Genomic DNA, 8425 nt, shown 5'->3' with positions numbered 1-8425 from the left:
ACTAAAGAGCCAGAGCTTAACTCCCTCGCAAGCACAAGTAGATGAGTACTCACCACGCTCTCGCACTCATACACATACCAATAGAATAATAATCTTTGTTTAGAGAGATAGAGAGAGTGAGAAAGAGACGAGAGAGAGAGAGAGAGAGAGAGAGAGAGAGAGAGAGAGAGAGAGAGAGAGAGAGAGAGAGAGAGAGAGAATACGAGAGAGAGAGAGAGAGAGAGAATACGAGAGAGAGAGACAGAGAGAGAGAGAGACAGAGGCAGAGAGTGAGAGAGAGAGTGAGAGGGAGTGAGAAAGAGAGAGAGAGAAAGAGAGAGAGAGAAAGAGACGAGAGAGAATACGAGAGAGAGAGAGAGTGAGAGAGAGAGACAGAGAGTGAGAGAGAGAGGCGCACCAAGCTACATAAAGATACACACCTGATAAAGTGACCACGAGTCTGACTTACCCAGCCCGGAAGCAAAGCGTCCCAGGTAGACCGGTTATACCACTTGAAGTCCCTATACCTCCTCCAGGCCTCCTGACCTTGAAATCATGCCGCAGAAACAGGAAGAGGACGAAGAGGTGGAGAAGCAGAATTATCAATAACAGGAAGGCAAAAGACACAGAAAGCATAAGAGAGGGAGAAACCCAGGATTAAAATCAGCAAGCTTGGTCCTCCATGGGTGAAAACAGAATAATGAAAAAGCAATCAAGGTGCCAGGTGTCGACACCTTGGCACCAAACCCCGGGCAAGTGGCACCTTGCTGGCGCCAGGATCAAGTGCCAGAAACTCAGGAGAGGCGCCAACCTCCCTCGTGATGGCACTTTGCATTTTTTTCTCTAAGTACACAGAGCGCGTGGGGATGCACAGCAATAAATACCTGTGTATATATGACGCAGTTATTCCTCCGAAATGTATATCGATGCTTCAAGGCCTCTCTGAACCACAGAGTTCAACATAGAGAAGCAGAAGGCTCTCTTCTCACTCTCCATCCTCCTCTGGTTTACACTGCCGACCGAATGGATGTTAAGATGCTACAAATCAAAACGCCCCGCTCCTGTGCCAGGTAAGTCTACTACGGGCTCACCATAGCCCGTGCTACTTTGGGACGAAATCGATTTCGTTAATTTTACTCGTTTACATTTTCAAATTCAATAGCCTTCCTGCTGTTGATGAGTGTGTGTGTGTGTGTGAGAGAGTTAAGGCAATAATTGGTCGATAACAGTAAGTGGCACTGATGGAGACCAATCAGAGTGCCGCTGGGATCAGATCGTTGGCCCTCTACGGGCGCTGATCTACGTCAGTGCCGCCCTAGCAGTGCCTGAGGGGACTCTGGTTGTAAGCCGAAGGCTAAGACATGAACTAGGGGCCGGGAACTGTAAGGTCTGAACCCGATAACAGGAGTCAGAAGTCGTCTAGTACTCCTTCTCCTCGTCCCACCTGTGTGTACTAAAAAAAGAAGGAGGTGGAATTTCTGGCGTTGAGAATGAGTGGCAGTGTGACGCAGATGGAACCAGGTTGAACCACCGACACGCAAACAAGCATTCCTTTACGGTGAGAATGTTGGTGCAAGTGGAATGAGCTGGTTTAGGAGGAGTCTGAGCATGTCTACACACACACACACACACACACACCCACCCCCGACACACACACACACACACACACACACACACACACACACACACACACACACACACACACACACACACACACACACACACACACACACATCCAGTCCGGCAACAGATTAGTGCTTCTGAAATCCTTCCCTTTAACGGGTGTAGGTAACTCACTAGGTAGACCGGCTGGCTATACAGCCTATGTGGTCGGTCATTCAATTTTTAAACCCAATTAATTACTCAGGTACAGTTTCAATAAGCCATTTCTTCTTAACTACTTCTAAATCTGTGGTAATTGTTAGGTTACTTCATAACATTAAGTCCATACTGCTTCCATTACGTCTCACGCCCCCTGGGACCGTCACTCAGAACCTGTTATCTTAGAAAATCCTCGACTTAACCCGTTTGGTCACAGGGAATAAGAAATGAGAGAAGATAGCGAGGAAAGAGGAAATGAGGGAAAGTGAGTGAGAGAGGGGATGAGTAATGAGGAAAGGGGAAAAAGTAACTGAGGAGACATTGTTTTAAAATAGTGAATATGATATCAGTGTACTTACAGAATAAGAAATTATTCAACTCACTGTTAGTTCTTAAGACTTGTTAAAAGCAACTTCGGTCAATATAATAGGTGAAAAATATTGAACTAAATGCTCTGAAAGTCTTAGCACTAAATCTGAGATATCTGAAAGTCTTAGCACTGAATCAAAGATATCTGAAAGTCTTAGCACTGAATCTAAGATATCTGAAAGTCTTAGCACTGAATCAAAGATATCTGAAAGTCTAGCAGTGAATCCATGATTCGCTCCCGGTAGATAAGTGAGACATTCGAGACAAAAGGAATAACCTATGAGGTATTATGGCTTATATTAATAAATAGTATAGCACTTTTATGATCCTGAAATAAACCCATATCTAAATTTTTTTTGTATTACAAAAAGACCTACTCATCAATGTATAATAAATCCATAGACATTGTAGTGAAAAATGTGTTTGTAACTGACATTATCACTGTAGGGTGTATAGGTTAGATGAAATTGATAAATGTAAAATTATCCTCTGAGGTATCTGATGAAGACCTTTTGTGCCTTCTGTAATCCTTTTTGCTCTACCGCTCACAGGATGAGTATGGGGTGCACAATAATCAGTAATCTAATATTTCGACTGCATGACAATTTTCCTGGTTCCTTATTGGTTCTTGAGGCAACCAGGCCACTTAACTACTGTGCTTATTGGACATATAGACGCGTAAGAAACTCTTTCACCCACAAGACCCGACTCACATTAGGGGAACCGCCCTCTGTTGTGCGTAATTGGTGCGCAAGCGGCGCGAATCACTCTAAGATCCTTTATCATTACTCGGTTTGCTGGAGGGCGTAACATAGTTCCAGGGTGGCTATCGTGATGGTGGTCCAGAGTGGCTATCGTGATGGTGGTCCAGAGTGGCTATCGTGATGGTGGTCCAGAGTGGCTATCGTGATGGTGGTCCAGAGTGGCTATCGTGAACGTCTGTTCACTGGGGCAGGGATGCTGGGGTTCTGCTGGGATGTTGTGTAATGCTGGGATTCATGGGATACTGAGGTATGCTAGAAAATAATGAGGGGAAGGGGGTGGGGGACATCTGAGGCATCGTATGCATGGGGTATACATGGGGGGAGGAGGGGGAGTGGGAATGAATGGGGGGGGGAGGGTTTAAGAGGGGTGGGGGTGGGGGAATAGGGGAAACGGGAGAGTATCCAGAACGTTAACAAGGACTGTTACCAAGGTAAGAGAGAGAGAGAGAGAAGAGAGAGAGAGAAGAGAGAGAGAGAGAGAGAGAGAGAGAGAGAGAGAGAGAGAGAGAGAGAGAGAGAGAGAGAGAGAGAGAGAGAACGTCAAGGGTCATTGGGGTGGAATCTCAAGGAGAGGAGAGGCGCAGAGGAGAGATTGATTTAAGTTTGATATTTCGTCGGTAAAGGCGAGTCTATTGGTCAGCGTCACTCATCCTGTGAGTCTTTTTACTGTTATATTTTACCACAGACGTGGCCAGACATTTACAATGCTAACCAGCATATATACATTTTCTTCTGTCCTCCATAGACAAGGTGAGAGATCTGTTAAACATATAATTCAGTAATTGAACAATTAACCTCAGGTGATTGTAGTGCTTTTAAAATGCTAATCTAACCTACAGACATAAATACATAGGTTAGATTAACATTTTAAAAGCACTACAATCACCTTCTGTAGTTGATTGTTCAATAAATCCCTGAACTATATGATTAATAGATCTCTCACCCCTGTGGACACACCGTCATAGCAGCATGTACAACACTCCCCAATAGGAAGAAAACCCGCTGGGTTGTTCAACCTGTCACCCAGACGCAACTGGAACGTAATATAAATTTAAGGGTTGGTAAATGTTATCAAACCCGCGTAGAGGGAATCTTTTAAGAACAATGAAGTAATTACCCATTTGTAATGAAGTAATTACTTATTTGTGATGAAGTAATTACCCATTTGTAATGAAGTAATTATCCATTTGTAATGAAGTAATAACCCATTTGTAATGAAGTAATTACCCATTTGTAATGAAGTAATTACCCATTTGTAATGAAGTAATTACCCATTTGTAATGAAGTAATTATCCATTTGTAATGAAGTAATAACCTATTTGTAATTAAGGAGGCGAGTAAAGTAGCAAAAGAAGGGTAGAAAAGACGGGAAAAAGAAAGAATTAGGGAATGAAGTAAAGAGGAGAAGAGCATTAGAGAAGATAAGAGGAGGAGGAGAAGGGAAGGACACGCAAACGAAACAAAGAGTGCCATGTTAACGTTATTAATGATCCTATATCTTGAGGTTAACTTGAGATGATTTCGTGGACTAAGCGTCCACGCGGCCCGGTCCTCGACCAGGTCAAGGTCTAACGTGACACATAAACCACCCCCTCCCCCCCCTGTCATGTTCTCTGTCATGAGGCAGTCATGAACCATTGTCATGGAGACATGTCGAGGATTAGGTGGCCTCGAGGAGGAGTGCCTTTGAGCCAGGTGACACTCGATGTGTCAGCCTCGAGTGTCAGCTGAACCTGTGGGATGACTCCACGCGAGTCATTCCTCGAAGCTGTTGAGAGAGAGAGAGAGAGAGAGAGAGAGAGAGAGAGAGAGAGAGAGAGAGAGAGAGAGAGAGAGAGAGAGAGACAGACAGACAGACAGACAGACAGACAAACAGACATCTACGTCACCCAACACCACCTCCTGCTCCACAAACAACAATGTCCGTCACGTGAGCACATTTTCATCAAACAAAATAGCGAACATTTCCCGAAAATCAAGAATGAGAAATGCGTTCGAACAAAATAACCGACGAATTAACTGGATGTGTAAACAGGATGATCTGTTAATGCCTTGTTTACCTGTGAGTGGAACGGTGTTGTGGAGAGGCGGAAATAGGTCAGCAATTGCCCACCAACCAGGGGCCAGAGTCACGAAAGCACTTACGAACGTGTACAACTTTCCTCAATCTTTGACGTAACTATTATGTCAACTTGTCTGGTGAGTTGCTGTTACCTAGCAGTAAAATAGGTACCTGGGTGTTAGTCAGCTGTCACGGGCTGCTTCCTGGGGGTGGAGGCCTGGTCGAGGACCGGGCCACGGGGACACTAAAAAAAAGCCCCGAAATCATCTCAAGATAACCTCAAGAGAGTATTTTGTGCCTCTATAAATACAAGTGTCATTAGAGAAAGCATAATTTTAATACAGATAGTGTGTGTGTGTGTTCTCGCCTATTTGTGCTTGCGGGGGTTGAGCTCTGGCTCTTTAATCCCGCCTCTCAACTGCCAATCAACTGGTGTACAGATTCCTGAGCCTACTGGGCTCTATCATATCTACATTTGAAACTGTGTATGGAGTCAGCCTCCACCACATCACTGCCTAATGCATTCCACCCGTTAACTGCTCTGACACTGAAAAAGTTCTTTCAAACGTCCCTGTGCCTCATTTGGGTACTCAGTTTCCACCTGTGTCCCCTTGTTCGTGTTCCACCCGTGTTAAACAGTTTATCTCTATCTACCCTGTCAATTCCTCTGAGTATTTTGTTGGCAGTGATCAAGTCTCCCCTTCTCTTCTGTCTTCCAGTGTCGTAAGGTGTATTTCCCGTCACAGAGAGATAGAGAGACATACACACACACGTGTGTGTGTGTGTGTGTGTGTGTGTGTGTGTGTGTGTGTGTGTGTGTGTGTGTGTGTGTGTGTGTGTGTGTGTGTGTGTGTGTGTGTGTCATATAAACCTAATTCCTTTTAGTGATTATGGTTGTAACAAGAGAGATAGGTGTGCCTATGTCTATAGTTCAAGTTATTGATTATAGATGTTCTAAAAACTCTCATCTGTTGCAAATGACCCAATTAGACCAGAGACATGCACAATGACTGACCTAACTAGTCCAAGAGACCCGGCAATACCAAGATACGCAGCACCGGCGTGGAATCCGCACCCCGCAAGACGTGAAACTAGAGAACGTACAGAGGAATGCAAGAAGACTATACTGCCAGAATTAAGACAACCAACCTGGGAGAAGAGGTTCAGGTAACAACATTTTACCACGCTAGTGGGGTGAAAAAGAACATAGGGAACATGACCACCACATACAAGATACTGTGGTGGGGAGAGATAAGGTGGACAGAAAACGGGATAGTAAGGGAAAATGGTGAAAGAGGACATGAATGAAAGCTGGAAACACAAAAGAGTCGAAGGATTGCAATGAAACTCTTACCCCAGAACGTGTGGTTCAAAGGGTAGAACGCATTGAAAGAAGTTTTAGAAGCCACCTCCATTCACAACTTCAAGGCCAGATACAACATAGAAATTTAACGCCATTAAAGGTCAAGTATAACCCAACAGGTGTAACAAGGCTAGTAGGCTAGCCCCATAAACGGTTAGACTTGGGCTGGACGGTAGAGCGACAGTCTCGCTTCATGCAGGTCGGCGTTCAATCCCCGACCGTCCACAAGTGGTTGGGGCACCATTCCTTCCCCCCTCTCCGTCCCGTCCCAAATCTTTATCCTGACCCCTTCCAAGTGTTATATAGTCGTAATGGCTTGAACGCTTTCCCCTGATAGTTCCCCCGTAATCACTATTAGGGAATCACTGTTGGCCAATCACCGTTAGGTAAGCAAACCAGGGGCTAGATTCACGAAAGCACTTACGCAAGCACTTATGAATCTGTACATCTTTTCTCAATCTTTGGCGGCTTTGTTTCCAATTATTGAACAGTTAATGAGCTCCGAAGCACCAGGAGGCTGTTTATAACAATAACAACAGTTGATTGGCAAGTTTTCATGCTTGTAAAGTTTAATTTTAATGTAAACAATGTAACAAAGTAATGTAACAAAGTTTAATAAATGTAACCAAAGCCGTCAAAGATTGAGGAAAGATGTAAACGTTCGTAAGTGCTTGCGTAAGTGCTTTCGTGAATCTGGCCCCTGGTTGGTGGGCAGTTGCTGACCTATTTCCGCCTCTCCACAACACCGTTCCACTCACAGGTAAACAAGGCATTAACAGATCATCCTGTTTACACATCCAGTTAATTCGTCGGTTATTTTGTTCGAACGCATTTCTCATTCTTGATTTTCGGGAAATGTTCGCTATTTTGTTTGATGAAAATGTGCTCACGTGACGGACATTGTTTGTTGTTTGTGGAGCAGGAGGTGGTGTTGGGTGACGTAGATGTCTGTTTGTCTGTCTGTCTGTCTGTCTGTCTGTCTGTCTGTCTCTCTCTCTCTCTCTCTCTCTCTCTCTCTCTCTCTCTCTCTCTCTCTCTCTCTCTCTCTCTCTCTCTCTCTCTCTCTCTCTCTAAGCAAACACATTAGGCAGTGATGTAGATATGACAGAGCTCAATAGGCTCAGGAATCTGTACACCAGTTGATTGACGGTTGAGAGGCGGGACCAAAGAGCCAAAGCTCAACCCCAGCAAGCACAACTAGGTGAGTACACACACACACACACACACAAAAGAGTCATTGCATTAAGAAAGTTTAGAAGGCGGGGCCGGGAGCCTAGCTCGACCCCTACAAGTACATCTACATGAGCACATCTAGGTAAGTACACATACACATTCATATTCACTCATTCACTCACTCTTAAAGATAACTGTTTCATTACACTGGGATGCTTCATTATGAACCATGTAATGTTTCATTACATACGTCTGGGATGCTCTCGGACGCAGGTTCGAATCCTCGTCACGGCCCTTGTGGATTTGTTTTAACTGTTTCATCTTGAATAGAGACAGTCAGGATGGCCGAGCGGTCCAAGGCGCTGCGTTCAGGTCGCAGTCCGGTCTTCCGGGCGTGGGTTCGAATCCCACTTCTGACACGAATAGTTTTTTATCGGCTGTGAATTACCACAAAATCATAATTAATGAGAAGAATTGTTGCACCGTCAACCTGTATGAACAAGGCACCAATGGACAGGTGGAATTAAGACCTGACAGCCGTGACGGGTAGAAAGTTGCCTTTCCAACCAATCGCAATGTAGCATATAGGATTCAATGCTATATATATTTTTAAAGACTTCTTGACCTTGTAATAGAGAGACACAGTGTGTGTGTGTGTGTGTGTGTGTGTGTGTGTGTGTGTGTGTGTGTGTGTGTGTGTGTGTGTGTGTGTGTTCTCACCTAGTTGTGTTTGCGGGGGTTGAGCTCTGGCTCTTTGGTCCCGCCTCTCAACTGTCAATCAACTGGTGTACAGATTCGTGAGCCTACTGGGTTCTATCATATCTACATTTGAAACTGTGTATGTGGTCACATCTATGACCAATTGGCCATATATATGTAGCGTTGGGATGTGAT

At 44.6% G+C, this 8425-nt stretch overlaps 1 non-coding gene across 1 annotated transcript; it reads left to right on the top strand.

Moving 5' to 3' along the window:
* The first annotated feature begins 7866 nt into the window (after positions 1 to 7866).
* TRNAL-CAG (transfer RNA leucine (anticodon CAG)) lies at positions 7867 to 7950 on the top strand. Its single transcript has one exon. It is a non-coding gene; the product is annotated as a tRNA-Leu (tRNA).
* The last annotated feature ends 475 nt before the right edge of the window (positions 7951 to 8425 follow it).

Source organism: Procambarus clarkii, chromosome 91 (assembly GCF_040958095.1).
Source record: "Procambarus clarkii isolate CNS0578487 chromosome 91, FALCON_Pclarkii_2.0, whole genome shotgun sequence".
In the NCBI taxonomy this organism is placed as follows: Eukaryota; Metazoa; Arthropoda; class Malacostraca; order Decapoda; family Cambaridae; genus Procambarus; species Procambarus clarkii.
Note: the sequence above shows the minus strand (reverse complement) of the source record. Positions and strands in the feature narration are given on the sequence as shown.